Source organism: Lathyrus oleraceus, chromosome 2, assembly GCF_024323335.1.
Source record: "Lathyrus oleraceus cultivar Zhongwan6 chromosome 2, CAAS_Psat_ZW6_1.0, whole genome shotgun sequence".
In the NCBI taxonomy this organism is placed as follows: Eukaryota; Viridiplantae; Streptophyta; class Magnoliopsida; order Fabales; family Fabaceae; genus Lathyrus; species Lathyrus oleraceus.
The window spans coordinates 166,365,085-166,381,461 of NC_066580.1; positions in this window are offsets into that span (position 1 = coordinate 166,365,085).

Here is a 16,377-nt window from a genome sequence, read left to right on the forward strand (position 1 = left end):
TCCACTTGATTCTAGTTGGAATTTTCTTGGTTCTCATCAACGGCTTAGTCTTTTCTTACACTGTTTATCAAATGTGAGACTGGAATCAAGGGGGTAGAATACCTTTGGAATTGATAAACATGTCATTGCATTTGCATATTCATTAGCATGTCTTGCATAACAGGTACTGCCGCAAGGGGAACCCTTCCAGCTGCAGCACCACTACAACAACAACAATCACAACGTCAACCAGCTCAGTATCAACAGCAGCAACAACCGGGTAACAGACCCGCTTATCAACAGAGGCAAAGGATGATGGACCGGCGTTTCGACACCCTTCCAATGTCGTACGCCCAGTTACTTTCTGGTCTTCAACAACTACAACTTGTGCAATTGCGCACTCTGGCTCCTCCTGTTGGTAGACTTCCGGTGGGTTACGACGCCAACGCTAGGTGTAGCTTCCACTCTGGGGCACCTGGCCACAATATTGAGAACTGCAAAGCTTTTAAGCACGTAGTTCAAGACCTCATAGATTCAAAGGCCATCGACCTTGCACCGGCTCCGAATATCGTTAACAATCCCATGCCCCAGCATGGTGGTGCGAACGTTAACATGATAGAGGGAAAAGCCAAGTCCATTAAGGATGTGTTGAAGCTGAAGACTCCATTGTCGGATGTCAAAGGATGCTTGCTGAAGGCCGATGTTTTCCCCGGTTGTGGGAAGGGTTGTTTGGATTGTGCTACTCAGAGTGGAGGTTGTTTGAAGCTACAGCAGGGTATCCAGGCCTTGCTCGACAAAGGTATCCTCCAGGTTGAAGATTTGTCTGTCCAAGAGTTTGTGGAAGGGGTTGAGGAAGAAGGGTTTGAAGATGCTACTGATGAATTCGCAGATGTTGTTCCTACTGATTCTGTAGTCCATGATGTAACTGAAATGGATTCCGATGTTTCGGATGTGTGTACTTCAACGCCTCAGACTCATCAGGGGCCAATCACTTTCTCCAGTGCTGGCATCATTCAGTATGGTCAAGTCTCTGCAGTCAACGAAGAAGATGGGGATAGTGATTGTGACATTGACAACTGGGTGCGTCCGAGGATCCCGGGTGAAGTTCTCAACAATTGGTCTTCTGAAGAGATTATCCAAGTCACTCTTCTTGAAGAGTAATTTTCTTTGTTTATTCATGCATATCCAAGTCTTACGTTCCGCCCAGGGCGCAATGACTCATTGTAGGGCCCATCTATGTGACACTTGCATTTTTTATCATAAATAAAGGACGTATTTTTGCATTCAAATATTTCGTTCCCTGTCTTTCTATTTTTGCAGTTTTTCAAAATAAAAAAATGGCAATGTTTTGTTTAGTTTTCACTTCTTGTTCACACTCATAAGCACATACCATCACTCATGCAGATGCACGTCACCGGATCCTATTGATAACGGTTCTGCTATGGCTCGCTTCGACTTTGAAAATCCAATCTTTCAAGCTGAAGAAGAGGGTGATGAAGACTGTGAACTCCCTGAAGAGCTTACCAGGTTATTAAAACAAGAGGAAGGGGTTATTCAACCGCATCAAGAGTCTGTTGAAGTGATTAATCTCGGCACCGAGGACGCCAAGAGAGAAATCAAGATAGGGGCTGCTTTAGAAGACAATGTGAAGAAAGGGCTGATTGAATTGCTGCAAGAATACGTTGACATCTTCGCCTGGTCTTATCAGGACATGCCTGGGCTGGACGCAGACATCGTGGTACACCGCTTGCCTCTCAAAGAAGGTTGTCCTCCGGTCAAGCAGAAGCTCAGAAGAACAAGACCAGAGATGGCTGTCAAGATAAAGGAAGAAGTACAAAAGCAGTTGGATGCAGGGTTTCTAGCAGTCACCAATTATCCGCCATGGGTTGCAAACATCGTCCCAGTACCTAAGAAGGATGGAAAGGTACGGATGTGTGTCGACTACCGGGATCTGAACAGAGCTAGCCCTAAAGATGATTTCCCATTACCTCACATCGACGCTTTGGTGGATAATACAGCTCAGTTCTCGGTATTCTCCTTCATGGATGGCTTTTCTGGCTATAACCAAATCAAGATGGCACCAGAGGACATGGAAAATACAACTTTCATAACCCCATGGGGCACCTTCTGCTACAAGGTGATGCTGTTTGGTCTGAAAAATGCCGGAGCAACATATCAACGAGCTATGGTAACTCTGTTCCATGATATGATTCATCATGAAATCGAGGTTTATGTTGATGATATGATTGCCAAATCTCAGACAGAAGAAGAACATTTGTTGAATTTGCAGAAACTGTTTGAGCGTTTGAGGAAATTCAAACTGAGACTTAATCCGAACAAGTGCACTTTCGGGGTGAGATCGGGAAAATTGCTGGGTTTTATTGTTAGCGGAAAAGGGATTGAGGTGGATCCCGACAAAGTAAAAGCGATACAGGAAATGCCAGAGCCAAGAATAGAGAAGCAAGTCCGTAGTTTCTTAGGGAGGTTGAACTACATTGCAAGGTTCATCTCTCACCTAACAACCACGTGTGAGCCAATTTTCAAATTGCTGAGGAAAGATCAGACTATCAGGTGGAATGAAGATTGTCAAAGGGCTTTTGAGAAGATAAAAGAGTATTTGCAGAAACCTCCAATCCTTATACCTCCAGTTCCTAGGAGACCTCTGATAATGTACCTATCAGTGACTGAGAACTCGATGGGGTGTGTATTGGGACAGCATGATGAGTCTGGTCGAAAAGAGCATGCCATATACTACCTTAGCAAAAAGTTTACCGACTGTGAAGTCAAATATTCGCAGCTTGAGAAAACTTGCTGTGCTTTGGCCTGGGCTGCTCGCCGACTGAGGCAGTATATGTTGAACCATACTACCTTGTTGATTTCTAAGATGGATCCAGTGAAATACATATTCGAGAAGCCAGCTCTCACCGGAAGGGTCGCTCGTTGGCAAATGATTTTAACAGAGTATGATATTCAGTACACGTCACAGAAGGCCATCAAAGGGAGTATTCTGTTAGACTATCTTGCTCAGCAGCCGATTGATGATTATGAGCCGATGAAGTTTGATTTTCCAGATGAAGACATCATGTTCCTCAAGATGAAAGACTGTGAAGAGCCAGTTGTTGAGGAGGGACCTGATCCAAATGAAAAGTGGACTTTGTTGTTTGATGGGGCTGTCAATGCTAGAGGAAGTGGAATTGGCGCTGTCATCACAACTCCAAAAGGTGCCCACATGCCTTTCACCGCTCGTCTGACTTTCGAGTGCACCAATAATGAAGCTGAGTACGAGGCCTGTATCTTGGGCATTGAGCAAGCCATTGACCTGAGAATCAAGACTCTGGACATCTTCGGAGATTCAGCTCTGGTGATTAATCAAGTGAATGGTGATTGGAATACTCTCCAGCCCACTCTGGTCCCCTACAGAGATTACACGAGAAGACTGTTGACTTTCTTCACAACAGTAAAATTGTATCATATACCTCGTGATGAGAACCAGATGGCAGACGCACTTGCTACTCTATCCTCCATGATCAAGGTAATTCGTTGGAACCATGCTCCCAGGATCGATGTGATGCGCCTTGACAGGGCCGCATATGTGTTTGCTGCTGAACTGGTAGTCGATGACAAGCCCTGGTATCACGATATCAAGTGCTTTCTGAAGAATCAAGAGTACCCTGCAGGGGCATCCAACAATGACAGAAAGACTTTGAGAAGATTGGCAGGCAGTTTCTTCTTGAACAAAGACGATGTGTTGTATAAGAGGAACTTCGACATGGTTTTGCTCAGATGCGTGGACAGACACGAGGCAGACATGTTAATGCAGGAAGTTCATGAAGGTTCCTTCGGTACTCATGCCGGTGGACATGCAATGGCTAAGAAATTGTTGAGAGCGGGTTATTATTGGATGACCATGGAATCAGATTGTTTCAAGTATGCTCGGAAGTGTCATAAATGCCAGATTTATGCTGATAAGGTGCATGTACCGCCGAATCCTCTGAATGTGATGTCTTCGTCGTGGCCGTTTGCCATGTGGGGCATTGACATGATTGGAAAGATTGAGCCGACTGCTTCCAATGGGCATCGTTTCATCCTTGTTGCCATCGACTATTTCACCAAGTGGGTCGAGGCAGCGTCGTTCGCGAATGTCACCAGACATGTGGTTGCCCGTTTCATCAAGAAAGAAATCATTTGTCGCTATGGGATTCCCGAAAGAATCATTACTGATAATGGTTCTAATCTCAACAACAAAATGATGAAGGAGTTGTGTCGGAACTTCAACATTCAGCATCACAATTCTTCCCCTTACCGCCCTAAGATGAACGGCGCTGTTGAGGCGGCAAATAAGAACATAAAGAAGATTGTGCAGAAGATGGTCGTCACGTACAGAGATTGGCATGAGATGCTACCTTTCGCCTTGCATGGGTACCGCACTTCAGTACGTACATCGACCGGGGCAACCCCTTACTCCCTTTTGTATGGTATGGAAGCAATCCTACCTGTTGAAGTGGAGATTCCTTCTCTAAGAGTCTTGTTGGATGTCAAGCTAGACGAAGCTGAATGGATTCGGACAAGGTTCAATGAGTTGAGTCTTATCGAAGAGAAGCGAATGGAAGCCATTTGTCATGGGCAGTTGTATCAGAGTCGGATGAAGAGAGCTTTTGATCAGAAGGTGCGTCCTCGTTGTTTCCAAGTCGGAGATTTAGTGTTGAAAAGGATCCTTCCTCCTCAGACAGATCACAGGGGCAAGTGGACTCCTAACTATGATGGACCGTATATTGTCACCAAGGTTTTTGATGGTGGGGCCTTAATGCTTGCAACTATGGATGGTGAAAACTTCACTTCCCCTGTGAACTCAGACGCAGTTAAAAAATACTTCGCATAAAATAGACCCGCTGGACAGTAAAAAAGAGTAGTCCAGGCAAAAATGGGCGTCCCGGCGAACCAAGAAAATGAAAGGGTTCGGGCAAAAATTAGGGACAAAAAAAAAAAGATTGTACACCCGGTAAGTTGAAAACCTGAAAAGGCAACTTAGGCAAAAATGGGTATCCCGGTGGATCGAAAACCCGAAAAGGGCGATCCAGGCAAAAGTTAGGGATTAAGCGAATGACTGCGTTCTGAGTAGTTCTGAATCTCATCTCGTGCCAATGACTGGAAATTTTTGAAGGATAGGAAACAGTCCAATCACTCTTTCAGAAAGCTGATCATCTGGAGGATCTTGAAGACGGGCAAGTCATAGCAGAATTGGAACCCAATAGAAATCCATTTCACATTGCCATTAGATTAATTTCTGTTTTTATCTATTGTGCGATTACCTCTTTCCAGGGATTGCTTCTTAATGTAAATGCCTATTCAGAGGCCATTCAATCAATAAAATCATGTTATTCAGTATATCTCTGTTTTCATTTTCATTTTACTGTTTTGTTTGCAAAAATGACGTCCGAATTTTTGATAAACATTGCATCATGACACATAAGGGCTTTACAGGTACATGCTTAATAAACATTTAAAATTGTTGTAAATTTTAAGTGCTTTGGATCGTCTATTCAGAACAGATACCCTCGGGGCATTTCCTTAAAATTCCCTGCAGATGATCGTGAATATCTTCCTCAGTGAAGTCACCAACAGACAAATTCGGTGTCTTATCCCTGCAGAGCTGATCAGAGCATTGGATTCTTCAATCCCCAGCAGTTTCTCACCACCGCACTTCCCCAAGCGGTTGTTTCAGGACATACACTCCCCAGCGGAGTTGACAGTGCCATACTGTATCTTCCCAGCAGAAGTGGCTGCTCCTTAGAGTTCGAGGCCAGATCGATAATCCCAATGCCAGATCCATGGTTTCTTTCCTTGAAGCAGAACCTCGGTACCGTATCAGTGTTTGCTCCCCCTGCTGAGTCATCTCTCGCAAATCGTGGTTGCCAGAACCATTGTAGCTTTCCTCAGCAGCAGGCTTCCAATACCATTCTTTCCCCGATCAGAGTCTCGGTATGGCCAGAACACCGCATGGCTAGTCATCTCCCCACAGAGTTCATTGTGGTGTGTATCTCCAGCAGCCTGGCCAGAGCCCAGAGGATGGTAATCATTTCCCCAGCAGATCCCCTTGCCTCGGTTTGGCATTCTACCCAGCATTTCGCATCCCTGCATGTAGAATCATATTGCATTGCATCCTTCCAAATCGCGTAGCATTTCCATTTTCATGGAGCATTACGCCATTGAAAAATTCAAACATACGCATGTAAGCATAAAACATTCTCGGTATCCCAAGTGATAAGCTAGAAGTTGTTTCCAGTACTCAGACTGAAGATTGTTCATGACTTACCTTTGTTATCCCCAGCAAGTGTCATTGACCCATGCGCCGCCTCTATTATGATTCCCTATTTCTGCCAATGCTGACAGGCATGAAGTTTCCGATGTTCAGATCGAAGAAGTTTCCGACGGTCAGGTTGATGCGACTTGTGGCATTCAGGCCAGTGTTCCGATATTCAGATCGAAGTGGCATTCATGCCAATTTTCCGATATTCAGATCGAAGTGGCATTCAGGCCAAGTCTTTCCGATGTTCAGATCGAAGAAGTTTCCGACGTTCAGGTCGATGCAACTTGTGACATTCAGGCCAGTTTTCCGGTATCCAGACCGAAGTGGCATTCAGGCCAGTTTTCCGGTATCCAGACCGAAGTGGCATTCAGGCCAGTTTTCCGGTATCCAGACCGAAGTGGCATTCAGGCCAGTTTTCCGGTATCCAGACCGAAGTGGCATTAAGGCCAGTTTTACGATATTCAGATCGAAGTGGCATTCAGGCCAAGTCTTTCCGATGTTCAGATCGAAGAAGTTTCCGACGTTCAGGTCGATGCGACTTGTGGCATTCAGGCCAATTTTCCGATGTTCAGATCGAAGAAGTTTCCGACGTTCAGGTCGATGCGACTTGTGGCATTCAGGCCCAGTTTCCGATGTTCTGATCGAAATCCTTTCCAGTATTCAGACTGATGAGCGGCATTCAGGCCATGGTTATTTATGTGTTACCATTTATTTTGGTATCCAGTTTAACATTCTTTTTCGATATTCAGACTGACTTTCACCGTACCAGACGGATTCTTCTTTCAAGACCACCTCTTTGCCGATTCTGACAGACATTGTTACTTCACTTCACTTCAGTGCAAATTTTTGGGCTTTTATTGTATTCAATCCCTTGATACCTCGAAAGCACAAAAGCAGCTGCCATCTTCTTTTCGGGTCTCCAGTTGATTGAATAGGGGCAGCTGTAATACCCCAAAATTTACCCTTCATTTTTCAAAAAAACAAAAAAAAAAAAAAAAAAAAAAAAAAAAAAAAACGAAAAAAGAAAAAAGAAAAAAAATTTAATTAATTAATTAATTAATTAATTAATTAAATAAATAAATAAAATAAATAAATAAAATATAACAAATTATTTTGGACTTGGGTCTCCCTCATTTGAGCCCACTACCCACGAAAATCAGTCTATAAATACTGAAGTTTCAGTAGAGGAAAAGACAGTTGGAGTTACACTGGGAGATTCACTAGAGAAAGATAGTGAGAGAAAGAAGACAGAACAAAGGGGGATTTTGAGGAGAAACAAAACACTCTGAGGTTTCCTTGGAACAAAACCCTGAGGAAAAAGATAGTGAGAGAAGACCTGACAGAGAACTCAGAGCAGCCTCCAAACCCTGAAGGGAACTCAACTTGTAAACCTCACGGGTGCAACTCAATTTCAATCAAGCTCTCCAATCAGGTTTGCCCTATATCCATCATCTTTATGCCTTTTATTTGAATGCTCTAAATGTATGAGGTATTATGGGTGAATTTGATACCTTTTTTGTGAGCCTTTTGTGAATTTTGATGGAATTATTCATGTGGTTACATTTTGATTTAGGGGCAACTCTGGGTTACCCTATTTTGTTTCTCTAACCCGTCTTTGTGTTGCCATGGCATTGTTTTCCCTGGATTTCACGTTGTTTGTCTAACCTTTCTGTTGAGTTTTCGTGAGGGCTCACATACTCTTGCAGGGATACCATCCGGAGGTTTATCCTGATTAATCGTATTGACTGATTTTCTTTGATGGTCTAGCTGGAGAGATCTCAGGGTTGCTAATCCTTTAATTGCTGTAACTTCGGATCTTTATCCGTGTGGTAATTTTTTCCTTTTCTCGTACTTTATCGCTTTCTTAGCTGGAAGACCTCGATAGGAGGCAATGTTTGGGCCCCTTGGTGGCATTTTACTTTGAGATACATGTTTTGTGTTTTGTATTCATATCCCTGCAGGTAGCGCGGTTCCTTCGTCAAGGACTGCCTTTTTGCCCTCGAGCATCCCAAACCCTAAAACCCAAAGCAACACGTTTACTCCTTCTACTACAGGCGAGTAAGTCTCCAAAGGTCGAGCATCCGGTAGATTGCGTAGTAACGTCGTTCGTCCAAAACCCAATCCATAACCCCGTAGTTAGCCGAACTACGACTTGCTCTGATTCTCATTCCAGATGAGATACGTAGGCATAAGACGCGATGTCTTAGCGAGCACACATCCCCCAACCCATAGGTCAGCCGAGCTACGAAGACTCTGATTCTCATATTCAGATGAGATACGTATGCAGTGGATGCGACATCCGCGCGAGTCATTTTCATCTAACCCCTTTTTTTTTTGGCAAACAGCACAAGATAAACCCACACCCTTTAGACAAGAACTACAAAAGTGGATCCCGTAGAGTACTACGGATGCGTAGGGGTGCTAATACCTTCCCTTCGCATAACCGACTCCCGAACCCAAGATTTGGTTGCGAGACCCCGTCTTGTCCTTTCCTTTTTCAGGTTTACTTCGAGCGTTTCCTTTCCCTCCCTTGGGATAAATAACGCACGGTGGCGACTCTCCTGTCTTTTTCTTTCGCCGATTATTTTTTTTCGCACTGTATTTTTCAGGTTGCGACAATATATATCATTTAAACAAAGTAGTCAAACATGATTTTATCATTGGTTTACCAAAGATGAAATTTGTCAAAGATAAATTATGTGATGCTTATAAAAAGGAAAGCAAACCAAATCAATTTCAAGCCAAAGAATGTGGTAACAACTAGAAGACCACTTAAGTTGTTGCACATGGACTTGTTTGGTCCATCAAGAACAAGAAGTTTTAGAGGTAATGTATATGCCTTAGTTATTGTCGATGATTTTTCTAGATTTTCTTTGACATTATGTTTATTGCAGAAAAGAGACGCTTTCAAGGCATTTAAGAAGTATACAAAGTAAGTACAAAATGAAAAATCATTAAAGATTGCATCAATTAGAAGTGACAGTGGCAGAGAGTTCCAAAATGCATCATTTGAAGAGTTTTATGAAGAAAATGGAATCTTCCATAATTTTTCAGTACCAAGGACTCCTCAACAAAATGGAGTGATTGAAAGGAAAAATCGATCCTTAGTTGAACTTGCAAGAATCATGCTAAGTGAACCGTAACTACTAAAGTACATTTGGGAGAATACAATAAGCATGACATGTAATGTAAGCAATTGGGTAATCATTGGGCCAATCTTGAAAAAGACTCCATATGAACTCTTCGAGAGGAGAAAGCTAAACATTCTTCGCTTTCATGTTTTTGGATGTAAGTTCTTTGTTCTTAACAATGACAAAGACAATCTTGGTAAGTTTGACGAGAAATCCGACGAAGGTATTGGTTACTGTAGCGGGGATTTCGTTACCTTATGGTTTATTGACTAAACCAAAAGTAAACATACAATTCGAGTCGCCACCGCACTTTTATTTGTCTAAATGAAAGGCTAAAAAGCAAACAAAAGCCAAGTAAGAAGTTTTATCAAATCAAAAACTAATAACAATGTCAGAGATCTAGGTAAGGGGGTTGGTTATGAGGTGGGAAGGTTTTACGCACCCAAAACATCCTTAGTACTCTAAGGGAACCTCTTTTTGCAAATGTGTATTGTAGGTTGGTATTTGTGAAAATATGTACAAATGATTGGAGGGATGAGAAGAGAATAGATTATATTTACAATTTTGTTGTTTGAATGGATGAACCCATTTCCTACGTGCCATCACAAAGGTAGGATCAAAACCTTGTAGTTCGGGGTAAAAATCACAAAGAATTGGTGAGTTAATTTGATCAAAAGTCCTAAAGTCTTTTGTTATCAAAGGGAGAAAACTCAATCTAAACCAACAATCCACCATGTGAGGAGAGCTTCAACATACTAGTGAGGGGTTAACCCTATAATAAGTATGGAAGACTTATAGTCCAACCAATAAAGATAAGGCGAGGTTTACATCAACCACTATGATAACTCAAACCTATGACTAATGTTTTATGAAAAGATTGAACAAAGGTGGTCATTGAAACCACAAAATTAACTTGAAGTGAGTTGTATTTACAAGTTAGATTTATTTGCAAAAAATTAAGTCAAAGTTGAATTAAGGTTTATTTACAATGAGTATTAATGAAAAGATTTTGAAAAGTCAAAGGCATAAGGCCTAGGTTTCTAATTTGAAACAAAGTCAAAGTTTAGAAAAGATTTTGGCTTGGTTTAGAGTGAGGAGAAGAAGAGAAGGGCTAGTCCTAAAGCATGCAAAGATAAAGAGAAAATAAAACCCTTGGAGTTCCTTTTCTTGAGATCATAAAGATTATTCAAGATGCTCATTTCTTTTGGACTTAGCACCCAACTCAAGCAATCAAACAATTTAGATTCAAGCTCCTAGGATCTCCATTTGGCTTGTCTCTCTTAACTTGGCTACTCATGACAATGGTCCTCCTTTCACAATCTCAAGGTGGGATCCCTATCACACAAAAGCAAACATCAAAATGTTCACAACACAATAAAGGGAATGGACAAAGAATAAGTTTGGAGGAGAAGTCCTTTGAAGTCAACTTTTAAGTTTAGCATTCTAAAGGCATGAGGCCTAGTTGCTCTTCTACAAGTTAGCATTCTAAAGGCATGAGGCTTAGTTGCTCTTGAACTCCTTTAAGCATAGGTATATCCTAATTCTAAGTCCTTTCTCCTATTTGCATTAGGTTCACACAAACAAAGACAAAACAAACACAAGACAACAATATATTTATATACAATAATGAGGTCAAATGAGCAAAAGGAAATTGGCATAAACATAAAATATATGCTCAAGTGAGCAAAATGAAAAGCAATATGAATAAATGAGCAAGAAATAAAGTGCATTAAAGTAAAGGGCAAGAAGTTAAATGCTCAAATTGAAGTTAGTAGTTAGTGGTTATGTTAGTTTGTCATAAGACAATTTAGCGCTATGTTAAGGAATCGTAAGTTGACTAATGTAGTAGTCACACCTATCTGAGGCCGGTCAACAAAACTATAGGCAAATAAATAAAAGTTAGAGATCATGACTAGTAAGCTAAGCTCCTAAAACATACCATGCCAAAAGAAAGGAGAAAAGGCCTTGTATGGACTTCAGGTTTTTTGCTTGACCAAGAAGCAACCTATCTTGGACACAAAGCAACTCACTTGATCATGGACCAAGTTGAGTTTAATTTGGATCAAAGAAGGTTAAGCCTCTCATTTATCAAGACTAACCATAAGACATTAACTCATTGGCCAAAAAATAAAAAGAAAATGGGATGAAGATGAAATGAATGGAAAGAGAAATAAAGTGTCAAACATAATTGGTCAAAAGTGAATCAAATCATCATCAACCAATGCTAAACAGAAGAGAAATGAAGATCACAAGTCAACAAGTCAAACATATTTTTTTGGTATTTTTTGAATTAAAAATAAATGCAAAATAAAATGGACAAAATATGGTCAAACGTCAAATTTAATTCAAATCAACTTCAACAAGTCCAAATAAATTCTCATAGGTCTAACATGGTCAAACAAGCTTTGACAAAATTTTTTAACAATTTTTGAAATCAGAAACTATTTAAAAACAATTAAAAACAATAAAAATAACACAATATGAATTAAAATCTCAAACCAATTAAGAAATTGATGAGATTATTTTTCATTGACTTATCATGATCCATATGTGTTAATAAAATATTTTGGATTTTTCAGATATCAAAAAGTATTTTAAAATGAATTAAAACTATTAAAAACCACATAATTCACAAAAAATATTAAATGAAGTCACAAAAATAATTAAAAATCAAAATATGAAACTAGATTTTTCAAGAATTTTTTTGGCATTGGTCTCATATTTTTGTGACTTCAATTAAAATATTTATGAATTTTTGAAAATAAAAGGAATTAAATGAAATTAAAACAAAAATAAGAAAATCAGGAAAATCCAGCGCCATCTGATAAATTCATTAATTGACGTGGCACTGATCTCATGGTTCAGAGGCGCGGTCACAAGTTGATCCTTGGTCAAGCGCGCAACACATGGAATTAAAATAAGTCAACACGAGCAAGGGCCAAGATTAGAACGTTTCAGTGAGATCCAAGGGCCATGAAGCTCCCATGTGGAGATGGTGGTGGAAACCACCATCTTCTCCGGCCAGACAACCAATTTCGGCCACCACGCGTAGGAAATCAAACCTTAATAAAAATTAAAAAGGAAGGTATCAAAATGAAGCTGAGGTGATGCACATCACCCCTGTAACCATGGATCATTCTCAAAGTTCCTATTTAAAGAGAAACATGAGCTTTAAGATCATGGTGCTTGATCTAAAATGGCACGATTTGCAAAATTTAGACCACCACTGGCCTGCCTCATGCATGAAGACTTCAGAAAACAACACAAACCAAAGGAATTCACATTATATTTCAAGATCTGAATCAAAAAAGTTTGGTGATATACCTCTGAAATGGAGCTTCAAACAGCACGAATTGTCCAAGCTCTTGATCCTTTGATTTGGAAGTGTGATGGTGATGCAAGGTTAAGGAATTATGCTTTGAAATTCAACTAATGATGTTGAAATTCAAGCTTGAAAATGAAATAGAAAAACTGAAATTACTTTGGTGAGGGTTTGGTTTTCAATCCAGCAGCACTTCAGATCTCCTTGTGGTTACCATTTGAATGAGATTGCACTTCTATTTATAGCTGGAATTGATGCAATGCAATGCTTGGCTCGTGTGCATGAATTTTGGATCCTCCATGCATGGGCCTGTACAGGCGCATGTGAGACCCAAAAATGAATGGAAATGCATGCTGAGATCAAGTATAAGTGAACTGGACATGTAATTGGAGCTGCATTTGCTTGTACATGAAGTTATAATGTGAAATGCACAAATGGACATAAACACTAAGCTTTTCGAAACTCACTCATGGAAAGTCCAAAAAATTATTGTGAGTAATGGTTGGAAAGCCCTTGAAATAAGGAAAAAAAGTCATGTTGGGCAAAAATTTATTTGGAGATTGGAAATTTATGAAAACTGTCTGTGAAGTTTTGGGTACAAAACATGTCTAAGTTCCCTTTGAAAATTTTCATCCAAAGCAAGCCTCTTCAAGCCCTTCTATTTCAATGATGCAAGCCTCAAATGGAAATATCTTCAACATAAAAGTTGTAGATATTCTCAATATGATAAATTTAGACTTATATTTTGAATCATTTGGATTTTTCATGAGAAAGTTATGGGCACTTGAAGTTGGAATTTTTTCAAATTCAATGACTTAGGTCCAAAGTGACCTATAATGTTTTGTATTATCACATGTATTTTTTTTTAGGATTAGGAAATTTTGTCCAACATATAAATTGAAGTAGACATCTTAAGATTTCCAATGCATTTGGTCTCACCACAAAATCATAATAATTAAGGAAGTTAGGTCCTTGGGAAGTTGACCCAAAATTAGGGTTTCAGTCAAAATGACCTATAATGTTTTGAAATGAATGATGACCTTCCAAGTCTCAAATGGATTTTTTATGAACATGAAAGTTGTTAATATGGTTCTTAAGAACATATTTTCTCTTGGGGTCATCTTTATTTGACAAACAAATCAAAAGTTATATCTCAGTGATCCTTAGTTTAGTCAGATGACTTGACTGGTCAACTTCTCAAGGCCAAACTTCAAATCTTGATGAATGAATGATTGAGGATCCTCACATAAGCTCATATATGCATAAAATAATGAATGTAAGAACTTCCCTTGATTGAATTTGATCATAGGTTGAGGTTGCTTCATGAGCAAGGCATAGTCAATGCGCAGTTGGATTTGGGTTTCCTTGGGAAACAATCCTCAAGCACTTTAGGTTCTCTTGATCAAATTGGCAAATTGAGATACTTGGGAGACATATATGATGATTAAGATCTTTGTGGAACATTGTCATGCTTGTTCTCATCATCTAGCCACTTCATTGAGCTTAGGAGCATCTTAGGAGCAATGTGAGCACATGATCACTTGAGCTTCAAAACAAAAAGAGTTAGTGAAATATTTTTGTGCTTTTGGTTAGTAATAAAAATAAGAAAAGCAATAATATACAATACAAGCATGCTTAGTGGTCTTAAACTACTCATACAAGTCCCACCCTAGGGTTAAAGAGCCACACATGCTATGATCCTAGAGGCAATGCAATGAGCAAATGATATGGTGCCATGAGGGATCTTAGGGTCAAAATTAGGGTCTTACAGATGCCCCTATTTAAGGTCATTCTAGCCGAAGATATGAAGGTTAAAATCTTCGTCTCGACAAGGTAGAATAGGCTTAAATAATAACAAAGAGACGAATTTTGGTCCCTAAGAGACCTCATGATGCAAATGTATGTATGCAAAAGTAAAATCTTCATGGTGAATAATTGCCATAAAGGAAAAGAAATCGGTAGAAACTGAAAAAATCCGTAGAAGTAACACACTCGCTAGGGAGACAGAGACTCTAGGGGAAAAAGGTAAAATGCGTGAGCAGATCACGACTTGAAAACTTGCTGGGAGACACGAAGGGATTCCATGGAAATAAATCGATGGAAAGGCTCGAGCTGACGTAAAGATGCATGTATTAGGGAATATGCCAATACAACAAAACTATCCGCAAAGGATACTTCGGATAAAAATCCGGACTCAGACAGGGATGTCCACAAAGGACTTAGCTGAGGAAGCAAAAATGAGATATTATTGGTTACTGGGTATTAAACTCAAAAAGAGACATGTGTTCAAAATACCCGTTACTGGGTGAGAGAACAACACGCTCAGGGAGAAAGAATATCTAAGACTAGTATAAGGGTGAGAGATATCAATCATCCGGAACAACTAAGAAGGACCCAAAAGGCACATCTCAACTCAGGAAAATCTAACTCCACAGGGGACCAAAAGTCATAATAGGGAGCAGAAGGAAGGAACACCAGGGATACCGGTTACCGGGCATATAATAGGTGACCAACCATGGCGTGAATTGAGAACAAATCCAAGACACTCATCATCCGAAAGGAGGGCTGAAAAAGAAAACTCGACTTACAGGATGGGCATTCGATTTCACAAGGAAATACGAATCTTACTCGACCGGGGAAGAACAAAGACTTCGACCGAAGAGCGCATGAGACATATTATCTATTACCGTCATAACATAGATAACATACTCACATGGAAGATTATCCACAACCGGTTACTAGGTTAATAAAGGATAAATCGACCGAAAAGAAAGGACATCAGGATACCGGGTACTGGGTATAAAATGATGACCAATCAAAAGGAGAAACAGTCATTACCAAATACGGGTAAATGAAAGATGACTCGGCAGGGGATGAATTGCTTGATAAGAGCAATTATCCAAGAAATATATCACCGGTTACTGGGTGGTATACTCAGAAGCGAAGGAATATCACTACCGAATATTGGATAAAGATAAACGACAAAGAGGGGATTACATCTACCGGTTACTGGGTAGAAAACCACGGAAATAGGACTTACAACTACCGGTTACTGGGTAGAAGGCCACAAAGTCCACTGGGGAAAGAGATGGACAATTACTGGTTACTGAGCAATTGAACAACTAAACCACAGGGAACTGCAGGGGAATAATAAGAAAGGAGTCAATCTAGGAACAAACTAGAAAGACACAATCAAACAAGACTCAACCCGATGAGGATATAACTCAGGGGAGTAATTCCATCGCAATACGTAACTAGGGAGGAAACTGAAACAATAATCATCCATGAGGACATAACTCAGTGGGGAAGAAAGAAGGAAGGATATACACTTTCTACCTATGGGGCTAACTCTACATGGAGAGATCATACACAAACATCCGCTTGGGGAAGAGAATTTCACCAATAGCAGGAGATAACAAGCAAAGATATATGGAAAAGAATGCATCATGAGTATCTGAATGCTATTATTATGCATATATATGCGTGATTTATGTATGATTAATGCTGACAGATAGACATATCTAACACAAACAGGCTCAAGAGCCACGAACGGACACCTGACATAACATCTCAAAAGAGAAAGGCCAGGCCCACAGGAGAAATCAGTTCTGGTGGGGATGCATCAAATACCAGGAGAC